Consider the following 11,180-nt stretch of genomic DNA (forward strand, 5'->3'; position numbering starts at 1 on the left):
AGCACCATCCTCCAACCTCTCACTGGATTCATGAACAAATATTTACGTAAAGAAATCTACAAAGACAGAATTTTGCATAACGTTTTTTTGAGAAAATAAAATCAAAACCAGACTTGGAGAAAAAAGAAGGATTCAAAGAAACTATAGATATAAAAAAAGATATTTTGGAAGACCAAAATTGAGGTGATTTTTGCCATTTAACAGAGCATTTTTAACAAATTACGTGTTATGTCTAGCATAATATAACATTGTTTGACTATGGACAGAAATTAAATGTTCCATCAAACTTCTAATTATCTCTTTATAAATTTAGCCGCCAATATTTGTTATGAACAACATCCAATAATATGTTTGATAAATGAAACGACAATTGCTACTTAAAAACTTTTAAGTTATCTTTTATTGATTACCTGTCTGGGTCTGTTATACTTTAAGCCTTATTTGGTTTCATCAACTCTTCAACGTTTGCTTTAGGTTTCGCCTTTCTTATTATTTATGCCTCGAGCAACACTGAAAATACGTTAATTGTCGAAATGCGCAACTTGTGTAGTAAAATTTGTGTAAAAAATGGTGTGAATCGACACTTAGTTTAAATGGAAGAATCACGATTATGACAAAATCAGTGAAACACATCAAACATAAATTATATGCATCTTCGTAATGCATAGATCTGATACATTTTCACCGCGGTAGTGTCCTCACCTCGAGTACGGGATGTCGTGGGTTCGAACCCTTTGGTCAAACTAAGGACTTGAAAATTGGTATTTGCTGCTTCTTCCCTAATACAGCTGCATTCAACTGCGCGTTTCCTCTATAAAAGACTAATCAGTGATGCTTAGGTAATCTATCACTGGATGGGAACTAGGGTTTACATTCATATCCCAATATCATGATCACGTCCTGTATATTAATTTAACTTGCATCCATCCTGATACTTTGTCAGGGATTGGCTTTACATTTGGCGTTTAATTGGTTTATCAGCTCTTCACAGTTTGCAAGAAACTAGAACTGGCTATATTTTTGCATTTTATGTAAAATGAACTTAAAGATGTTTGCATTAGATTTTTGGATTTCAAGATATTGTTACCTCGAGCATAAATGGGAAGATATTAATTGTCGAAAACCGAATGTGGTGCTGTAAAATAAGTACCGTTTACATTCTTACAAGACTGTCAAAAATTGTGATTGTAACACCAATAAAATATTAGTTACTTATCAGTTTTGTTTATTATTTGACGTCCTATATGGTCAGCATTTATCGCTGACAATAAATGACAAACTCCTATTGAGAATTGGAAACATGCATTAAAATAAAATAAAAAAGAAACTGCAATTTAAATGGATTTATCAAAAGCTGTTGATTGTCTGTGCATCGATTAACAATTTAGAAGTAACAAGGATAAGGTTTGTCACAAATTTATATTTCTTTACTAAAAGATTATTATTAATGGGTAAAACAGGTTGTCAAAAAAGTATAACAAAACTATCGAACTCCAAGGTAAAATCAAAAGGGGGGAGTCCATAAAAACTGACGACACCAAACGTTATCAACTAACGGAACAAGTGAAAAACAATTGTCACGTTCCTTACTTGGTACAGGCAATTTCCGGGAAATTGTGGGTTAAACCTGGTGTTACAGCTAGCTAAACTTCCCACTTGTATGACAGTGGTTTATAGTTCCCTTGTATTGGCAAAACTAGGTGGGCAACCCAAAACAACATAATATGTTAATGTGACAATAATTGGGATTCAGCAGCCAAAACTGTGTAAACATACATCACAGAAGTTGATTATGTTTGTAGTAATTTTGAAAATATACATATAGATGCGCCATAAAAATCAATATAGAGCGCTGTACTTTTTAGTCATATTATATTTCGAAATGTATGTTGTAGATATTAGTATTCTGTACAGCTATGCAAATGACGATACTCTGTTAGTCATGATATCAAAAAAATGAAGTGCAAACTTTGGAGAGTGATGCGTGGTAGTTTAAAATGCTGGATTGGTTTGACAAAAAATTGACAAGTTTACTGCAAGAAACCCCAAATAAACCTCAGGATTTGGTCATTAGAAATAACAATTAGAATCATAATATTGCATTTTTAGAATTCATATGGAAATAAGATTAATTGTGATAAAGGATTAAAGATACTTGGTGTCAATATAGAGTATTATTTTTTTTTTAAATCACATTGAATCAAACCAACTTAACGTAGTGAAAAAAGTAAAATCACAAAAATACTGAACTCCGAGGAAAATTCAAAAAGGAAAGTCACTAATCAAATGGCAAAATCAAAAGCTCAAACACATCAAACGAATGGATAACAACTGTCATATTCCTGACTTGGTACAGGCATTTTCTTATGAAGAAAATGGTGGATTAAACCTGGTTTTAAAGCTAGCTAAACCTCTCACTTGTATGACAGTCGCATCAAATTCCATTATATTGACAAGGATGTGTGAACAAAACAAACAGACACAATAGGTAAAAATGTAACAAATAGGGGTACAACAGCAACACGAACCCCATCAAAAACTGGGGGTGATTGCAGGTGCTCCGGAAGGGTAATCAGATCCTGCTCAACATGTGGCACCCGTCGTGTTGCTCATGTTATTACAAAGCCGGTAAATAGTCTAATTCGGTAGGTCACATTCGTGAAAAGGGAACGGGATTGTAGTTACGACATAAGGAACATATCCGATATCATCTGTGAAACGGATATTCTATAACGGTCAACCAACTCGTGATGGCGTCCGTAAAGTGATTGATTAATATTTTAACAAAATATGTAAATTAACTGTACATTAGATACGTTTGCAGTGATAAAACTACATCTTAGACAAAGAAAATACAAAAACGTTTAAATATGCTTCTAAATCAAAGAATGAGCTACCAAATCAATTCAAATTAATTTGAAAATATGTTAAATTATTCAAAATATTAAGGTTATTTAACCCCAAACATCGATGACATAAGCCTGATTTGGAATGTTTTAATTTTTTGATTTTCAAGATCTTCAAATTTCTTATTGATTTTGCATTCCGATTTATGTGATTCGATCAGAATAATTCCATGTCTGGCACATTCAATGATAAACCTGGTATCAAAGAAAGGCAGTGGAATGACAGCTCAAGCAATTATCATGCGTGCAGAAAATTCAAGTGCTTTGTTGCCAAGATCTCATTTTGTTATAGTATGCTGTTTGACACGCCTTTGTGTTATGATTATAGTGCTTTGTTTTATTAAGCCATGTATGTGTAGAGTCTTTGTTTGGATGTTTGTATCGTGCTTGTATCATGTGTATTTTTGTCTTAAATATTGATTGCTGTACGTGTCATGTAGTTGATTCATACGCTTTTCAAATCTTATGTTATTTGTAAATTTCCACATCAAATGTATATAACTTTTCGTTGATTGATTGAAGTTTACGTTTCATTGGCATAGTATGAAAACTAGTTATGTGAGATTGGAAAAAAAAGTTACTTTTCATGAGATAAACGTAACAAGGAAACGAAATCAATAGAAAACCACGGTGATTTAAAGTTGTTTTGAAGCCACATCCGCTTATTTTGAAAAAATATATGTTTTAAATATTTCATTTTAAATATATAAATGGAAATGCCTATCGTCTTGTTTTCATTTTTAACCAAGGTAATCGCATTTGCAGCTTGTTACAATGATATTTTCAAAACTATCTTTGCTGCATATTATTTAAAATAAACTGTTGACACAGAGATATGTCTTGTCTGTCGGTAGAAAATTGAAAAAAAGACAATATGATGGACAGCAACATTGTTTATCAACATGAAACTGGACCATCACTTAGAGGGTAGGGACTCGACATAGTCGTCAAATTGATTGTTTCTGATAGTAATGCAACTTTATAGAAAATATCATTGATTTATCACAAGTAGTTCCTATCAAACTGACTTAAGCAGAAAACTTAACAACTGTTGATGCATCCTATGCTGCCGCCACCGCCGCCGCATCGCCCCTGGAATAGCAACATCTATGTCTCGCTTTCCGTGAATTTCGTCGCAGGGGAGAAAAAATCAAAACATCATGTACATGCAAAATCTAAAGCACTTTCCAATCACAAATATTTTCCTCTAAGTCCTTACACTGTTACAATTTCCATAAATCTACCTTTTTCGGGATCGCCGGTTCTATCTTATGAATATATTCAATGTTACGATATTGTCTTTGTTTAAATATAATAATTTAAAACGATGTTTATTAAAAATAGAATAAAAGAAAAATATTTTTACAAAAGCCATATATGTTAAAACATTTTTCTATTTATTACAATCATAGATCGTCCCTTATTTTGTAAATGTTTTGAATTTCCCTTCCAAATTGTCGTTTGCTGCTATAATCTATGTTGTTGATACATTTTTCCTGGAGCTTTGTACTGGTATCATTTATACACGGAGAAAAGTGTTGTTCTAGTGACATTTACATCTAGTAGAAAAATAAATTAAAATTGATACCTGAGATATTAATGCTATTTGCAACATGTTGATCCATTTATAATACGGTAGATCTGTTTTTATCTACAAAAAAAAATCATTATTACTATTTACCAGAAGGTTTTTTTATTTAGTGAATTTATAATCAGTAGTGTCAACGCGGGAAAAGTGCAAAAAGAGTTCTTTTTCTTAGTGTTTCAGGATTGGTAATATTTTGCTACTAGATTTCCATTAGGGCACAGAGTTAAGAAATGCCATTGCGAATGTAGAAGTTCTTGTAAGAGTAAATCAAAAGATTTGAAATATCACACCCGGAAGACGACAGTTTGAAGATTAATTTTAAATAAGAGTAAGCTAGAATGAATCTGTAGGAACACCTTTTTAGTGAGTAGGATTAATTATATATTTAAGGTGTTTGCGATCAATTTTCAAATCCACTAGAAATGTTTAAAGAATGGTTCTAAAACTGAGTTACCAATTATCATGCACTGACATTGGTTGTTTTCTTACGATAAAGAATACTGTAAAATCAGAAATACATTTTTTTTGTAATGCGATGTTTTTATTATTGCGAATATTGCGAATGGGTGAGTATCGAAATAATAAGAACTCGCATTCTGATATCTGATTCATATATCTGTGTGCAAATTTTCTTGCAATCGCAATGAATGAGTAATCTCGCATTTTTGTCTATTCTTCAATGCACGCAAAAATTTCTGAATTTACAGTATATTTTTGAGTGTTCTATAGTACAATGTACTAGATTTCCTCCTTATCCTTTCTGACTCTTTTTACTCTGGTTGATACGACAGTAAGGTTTGGTATTGTATTATTTAAGCATTTTAAGTAGATATAATGCTTAAAATACTAGCGAATATGAGCAGGACTTACCAATATAAAAATGAGGAGATGTGGTATGATTGCCAATGAGACAACTATCCACAAAATTTGAAATGAAGTGGTAATAAGCAATTATATTCCACCGTATAAACTATACCGTACAGTCGGCTATAAAAGTCTCCGACATGAAAAATGTGAAACCATTCAAACAAGAAAACTAATGGCCTAATTCATAACAAAACAATTTACAAAAAATAAAATATGCCACGCATGAACCAACGACAACAACTGTACTGCAGATTCGCACATAAAGAAGGTGGCGGATTAACCATGTTTATGAGCGCTCAACCCTCCCTCCAAGCCATTTTCGTCAGTTAGTATTAATATTTTCTTATTTATTTGCTTAGTGGCATTAGAAATTATCTAACGAAGAAACAATATTAGAGCATCTCAATACTAATTGTATGATCAGCAAAAGTAAGGTTTATTTTTTTTCTGCCAATTTCTTTTTTTTTAATATATATATATTTACAAATTTAGATCGTTCAGTGCTGTTTATTTTGAATTCTTATTGACGCAATCGTTCTTGTAACATCAGAACTGTCGTCCAAGTTAAAGCTTTAGAATTGTGCTAGTTCATATCGCACATTATTATTTTTATTTAAAGCATATATTTGAACTCTCTGTTGTAATTAGTCGTATAACCTATGTCGTGTTTAAAACATATTTAGAATTGTGCAAGCGTTTTACCTGATGTTCGGTTTGACTTTTTTATTGTATAAATTTCAAGATTGTTATAGTTTAATCTAAATAGACTGATATATGATTCATTCAACATCACAATCATATTTACTAATGAAGGATATCTGTTATCCGAAATATTTATAAATAATTACATTTATAGTTCCTTTTTTTGTTATTGGTGTTGTTGTGTACACTTTTTAGGCGTTTATATATATATATATATATAATACTTGATCATACATTACAATTATTGATGCATTCATTATTTTAATCGCCCAATCAAGTGCAGTATTCTCCGTAAACAGACAGAAACGCTGCATATATCCGAGGCATTATAAGGACAATAGTCAACAAAAACACATGTACAAATAAAACAACATTGAAAAGTTCGTTTCAAACAATGCACGTAGTTACTGATTAGAACTTTAAGATATCTAAAATGCTTCATATAACTTAGCATAGGGTACTTAAACTGCAGTACATTTAACAAAGTATTTAATATGCTTATAACTCAACCAAACAGTTGTTTAGTTTGTTTTATAATAGTGTTAAAAGTTTTACTCTAGCACGATTGAACATTAAAACAGACATAATATTTTAGATGGATAAAGCTTGGCTGCATGTGCGTCGCTGTCTAACGCCTTGTACTGATATGAACAATGTAAGGAGGTGTCAGTGTTCAGTGGTTCAAATAAGTTACCATTTGAAGAGAGCGGGGCCATTCCTCAGACAATCACAAGTCAAGATTCAATTGTTACGACTCAATTAATAAGGCGTCCCAGAAAAAGAACAAAACCAACAATTTTACAAAATGGAAGGGGTCAAGGGCGTGAATTTGAAATGCCACTGGAAAATGAGGGTATAGTGGATAGGGATCGAAATTCAACCTTGCAAGAGGCCACCTACGTACCCCTCAGATTTGTTGCAAGGGTTCTTAATGTGTAGAGAGCGAAGCACTCTCTTCACGAGGTATCGGATTTAACATCCCCGTTCTGACCGGAGTTTTATATATCCAGTACACCCAAACAGATGACCCACTTTGGCAAGTGTTTTACTGTCGGTCGGACGAAGACCAGGAGATTTCTTTATTTCTTTACCCCCGTTATTCCTTGGGTTTTTTTAGCTGCAAGGAGTGGAAACGGTTATACAATTCGACCATTTTAAAACCTAAATGAAAAACAACATATCATGCAACATTCCTACACTTTCCCAAACAAGATAATGTGGATAAATTGCAATGTTCATTCTGTGTAGAATGTTAGGTTCATATATCTGTTATGTAATGCTATGTTATGTTGTTTAAAGCGGATCTTATCTCTGCCAAGTATGATTCAATTTAGCAAAAAAAAAACAAAAAAACGGTAGAACTAAATATATACGACACGTTGATAAGATATGTGTAATAGTTTATTCAGGCAAAAGTTAAAAAACTGCAGAAAAAAAATATACGAGTAAGAATATGCTTTCTCTGTCGTTGCACCTGGCCCTGCAGTAATAAAAATTTCGAGCACGCTTATCGTACTGAGTCTCAGAATTCTACCAATAAAAAAACTGGATTTTTCCTTTCGAGCACTGAGTATTGTTTATGACCGAGAGTCCTGGTCTCACTACGTTTGAAGTTCAACCAATTCCGATTGTTTTCACTCCGACATATTGAAATATTTTATTGAACATTAGTTAATTACCTTGATATTACTGAAACACGCATCAAGAATGTTCACATGTATGTCTTCAACTTTGTATCGGTGTAGCTTATTCACATATTGTGTGATTACCGAGGTGAAAATGATTATCTGTCGATAGGTGTGACTATTCATCAATGAGGAATAAGCGTGATCCATGAAACTGAGGTCAAGGTTAGACGATCCCTTGCAAACGTACATGAACACCTTTAGCTTGCAATTATCACATACAAAAAATATAGTTGACCTATTGCTTAAAGTCATTAGTGTGATGTATTTTAATGAAAATTATATTTCTTAAGCTGAGAAAAGTGAGTGTTAAAGCCAAAAGTTCAACAAAAATTGTCTTAATTTAAAAGAATGGATGCGTACTGAATATTCTATTTCTAAAACAAAAGGTGTCAAAACCGAAAGTGCTACAAAAACAAGCGTAATTGTAGCTGTTTTATTGTTGTGTTACCTTATGTAAGACATATTTTGTATTGAATTTTAAGAGTTTAACCATTTGATGGATAAAACAAAATGTATATAGATTTTGTTGGATTAGTTGAAACCTTTTAAAGACGTTATATTGAAGGTAATTTCTAACGTTTTTAGACCACCAAATTCTCCTCAGTCATGGATAGGTCTATTTGAAAAGGTACTGGTCTTGATCTTGATCTTTATATGGTACGGTGACACGCCGATGGACATTATTTCACCCGCGGCCGTCATATAGTATTTAGTCAAACCCCCCCCCCCCCCCCTCACTAACAATATCTGCAAATGTTCTGACTTAGTCTGTTGAATATTCTCTATTGTCGAAAATGTCCGGTGGTATTGAGTTCCAGTCCTTAATAGTATTCGAGATAAAGCTAAATATGAGTGAGTCTGTTCTAGTTGGCGGTCTGAGGAAATGATATTCATGCATGGATTTGAAGATTCGTCAATTTATTTTCAATTGCTCTGTTGGTATATGGTCTTTATTGTTTAGTCCTTTGTGCAGAGGTATTAGCCTACTCTTTGTTTTTCTATCTTTAAATGAAGTTAAATTGAGCTGTTCCAGAATCGCTGTCATTGATCCAGGTTCAAAATCTATGAAATTTGATGAAATAAAGAGGGTCGCTCTTTTTTGGACGTTTGATAGGGATACCAAGGCAGCACTTGAATATTCAAGGACCGGTCGTATAAATCCTTTGTACTCTTGTAATTTTACTTCTTTGGGGCAAGATGATAAGTTGCGCTTTGATAAAATCAGTCTTCTGTATGATTTATTACAGATTTCTTCAGTGTGTTTTCCACGTTGTAGGTTACTTATGATGTGTACGCCAAGATGTTTTAATGATTGGAAAAATAAAAGTTTGGTGTCTTTCGAATAATACATTATTTTTCTTCCTGACAAGTGTCATCATGTTACACTTGACCGGTTGAAATCTCATACCCTCTGTTTTTGCCTAATTTCCTGTCTTCTAGTATCTTTTTACAATCATTGATGGCGTTGATTTCCCTAGTGCAAACGCAGTCGTCAGCAAATAGTCTGATATCGGATGTAATATTTTAAGAGATGTCGTTGATGTGTACAAGAAATAATATCGGACCCAAGACAGTGCCTTGCAGGAAAAGTGAGAGCACTGATGTTGTTTTTTTTTAAATTGCAACCATTTACTACCACGCATTGCGTCCTTTATATCCAATTTAATATTTTTCTTCGTACTCCATATCTACTGAGCTTACATTTAGAAGTTCGTGAGGTACCGTATCAAATGCCTTTTCAAATTCAAGTATAAAGATGTCAGTCTGTTTCCAGTTTTCTATGGAAGTTGCCCAGTCGTGTATTACACTTACTAGTTGAGTCTCACAGCTATGATGTTTTCTGAAGTCAGTCTGTATGTTGTTGAGTATATTGTGGTCTTCAAAGTGTTGCATAAGGTTTGAGCATATGATGTGTTCTAGTAATTTACATGTGATACAGGTTAGTGATACTGGTCAATAAAAACTGGGTATAGATTTATCGTTGTTTTTCAAGAGAGGGTAGATATTCGTCAGGGATGGTACTACAATTGATGGATTGTTGAAATAAGTGAGCTAGGATTTCTGACAGCTCTGTTGACATTTCCCTTAGTACACAGGAATGGATTCCGTCAGGTCTAATTGCTTTGGCATTTATATTATTTACCATCTTTTCTACTCCTTTGCTGGTTACATTGATGTTCCTCATTTTGCTAGCCGATGTGTACTATATGGTACAGAGGCAAACTTTGTTTCTGTAAAAAGGTTGTTAACATAGTTGTCATGAACTGATTTGACTTTTTCATTTATGGTGTTCCTCATGCTTTGCCATTTTGCCTTTCGCCGTGGACTCCTCATTTTCTTGTAATTAACATGATTTCTGTTCTTTCATTTTATAAGTCATTTTAATGTTAATGAACATCCAGGTTAATGACTGTATTCCGCCAGCTGTTTTAGTTGGTGCATTCTTCATAGTTGTTTTTAAAATTATTTTTTTGTTGTTATTAATTTCCAATATTGAAGTAACAATCTGAAGAAACGTCTTTTGCATCTTCTCTCATCTGTTTGTGTAAATCTCCCTTTGAATATTGAAAAAAAAGTTCTCTTTTGTCTAGTTTTTTTTTTGGAACTGTACATCTTAGAGTACCCTTGATTAAAAGTTGCTGTTTGAAATTATTTTAAATTAAGGAATATATATCCCTCATGCAAAGCTCTAATTCCTTGTACGGGTTGGCTATTTGGTCCTTTTTGGTTTGATCCGCCCTTCAACATTTGTATTAGATTTTCGAAATTCAAATATTTTGTCCTCGAGCAGCACTGAAGAGAAATTAATCGTCGAAATGCGCTTATGGTGCATTAAAATTTGTACCGTTTAAATTGTAAACTATATCATGGTCGCTGAATCTATTAAAAATAGTTTTTTCAGAAAACAAAGAGATTATTTAATGTGAGCCTGTAATATAGATTTGATAAAAGTTGGGAAAGTAAAAAAAGATGATTAATCCCATTAACCATTTTAACCTTAAACAACTGATTAACAATGTAACATGGATTTGTGGTAAATCAAAGAATCTTATTGGACCGGTCTCGTTCTTTAAGAGTTCATACGGTTCCCTCAGTTTATGTATGGTACTTTGATTTTTCTTTTTACTCGATTCGTGAGATTTGAACATCGGTAAATTACTGTTGTCTTACTTGATAATAGTATACTACTAATCCTAAATTATTCCTTGATGTTATTATCCCTCTTGTGCTTTAAGTGACTATTAACCTTAATAAACAAAATATTATAAAGTAAAAAAAGGAAAATCATATTGATATAAGATAAACCCAGTTGTTTAAGAGGTCATGTCAATAAGCATTAAGCTTCATACTGTACAACCCTTGAATGTGCAAAAAATTAGATTCAGTTTAAAATGTTCTAAACTGATTTGCTGAGTCATAGAGAATGTG

The sequence above is a fragment of the Mytilus californianus genome, unplaced genomic scaffold, assembly GCF_021869535.1.
Source record: "Mytilus californianus isolate M0D057914Y unplaced genomic scaffold, xbMytCali1.0.p SCAF_9, whole genome shotgun sequence".
In the NCBI taxonomy this organism is placed as follows: Eukaryota; Metazoa; Mollusca; class Bivalvia; order Mytilida; family Mytilidae; genus Mytilus; species Mytilus californianus.